The following is a 1,544-nucleotide window of genomic DNA, read 5'->3' on the forward strand; positions in this document are numbered from 1 at the left end:
AGGGAGGATGGGTCTGTTAACTTCAATCGCACTTGGAAGGCGTATCAAAATGGTTTTGGCCGGTTAGACCAGCAGGGTAAGGGTGAGATCTGGATTGGCAACAAATTTCTACACCTTCTCACTCAGAAAGAGAGTCTTCTGAGAGTGGAGCTGCAGGACTGGGACGGGAACGAGGCCTATGCCGAGTACAATATTAGAGTTGGCTCGGAGGCCGAGGGCTTTCCGCTGACCGTGTCGGATTACGTGGGTGATGCAGGTAATGCGTTAGTGCAAGGGCAGCCTAACCTCGGATCCTTCCTTTCACATGCTGGCATGAAGTTTAGCACCTTTGATAGGGACAGTGATAAGTGGGAGGAGAACTGTGCGGTAATGTACGGTGGAGGGTGGTGGTACAATAACTGCCAGTCAGCCAACCTTAATGGGATTTACTATAAAGGAGGCCAGTACGACCCCGGCACCACAGTCCCTTATGAGATTGAGAATGGTGTTGTGTGGCTGCCTTTCAAACCAGCTGATTACTCCCTCAAAGTATTGAGAATGAAGGTCAGACCTGTCTAAACAGTGAAACAGAGGGGATGGGGGGAAAAGAAAGATACCCATTGTTTTGAATGATCAGTTTTTATCTATATATGTAATGTTGCCATTTTCACACAACCATCTTACCTCATGTTTCCAATAAAAATGTGTTCACTTTAAATTTTGCAGTGTGTGTTTTTATTTCAAAGTATCTGCTTTGAGAATAATTTTCTAGAAATATATACCCTACAATTAATTCACAACCACAAAAAAGCACAATGTACTTTTATACTTAGATCATTTTGATTTCTTTAAATGTTCAATAAATAAAGCTTAATTTAGTCTGAAATTTTTTTTTCTCCAAAAATTGTACCTTCAAAGGTACAAGTTACTGGGGCAGCACCTAATATGCGCCTTTAGGGTATATAAGGTAAAAGGTTGTCCCAGTGGCATTTTCTGACAGTGTATCCTAAAGATCATAATATCATTTTGACCACTAATGATTAAAAAAGGCATTTACCAACCACACTCTCAGAAAAAAAGGTACAAAAGTTGTCACTTGGGCGGTACCTTTTCAAAAGGCACAACTTTGTACCTAAAGAGTCCATATTGGTACCATAAAGGTACATATTAGTACCTAAAGTGTACATATTAGTACCAAAAGTGTACCTTTTGAAAAGGTACCACCCCAGTGACAGCTTTTGTACCTTTTTTTCTGAGAGTGCATTCATATATTCTGCTTAAAATAATCCCATAGTCATGCTCTACTGGTTTAGATACACAGATAGCTGATTTCACATCAACAATGAGCTTACAACATTACCACCATTACAATTGTATGATATGACCCTATTAATATGTATATTGCATACAATCATTTCAACATTAGCCATGATCACCCATCTATGAAGCATAAACATTATTAGGTTTAATGCAAGTGTGTGGTTTGTTGCAGTGTGTACGGTCTTGAAATCCAGTCTTAAACAACAGAATCACTATGGTTTAACCAGATTTGGACAGTGTCCAGC

The 1,544-nt window shown here is 39.6% G+C and overlaps 1 pseudogene; it reads left to right on the forward strand.

Moving 5' to 3' along the window:
* LOC107665970 (fibrinogen alpha chain-like) overlaps nt 1-697 on the forward strand; it is a 3,358-nt pseudogene extending 2,661 nt beyond the window's left edge.
* The last annotated feature ends 847 nt before the right edge of the window (nt 698-1,544 follow it).

This window comes from Sinocyclocheilus anshuiensis, unplaced genomic scaffold, assembly GCF_001515605.1.
Source record: "Sinocyclocheilus anshuiensis isolate Anshui unplaced genomic scaffold, SAMN03320099.WGS_v1.1 scaffold775, whole genome shotgun sequence".
NCBI lineage: Eukaryota > Metazoa > Chordata > Actinopteri > Cypriniformes > Cyprinidae > Sinocyclocheilus > Sinocyclocheilus anshuiensis.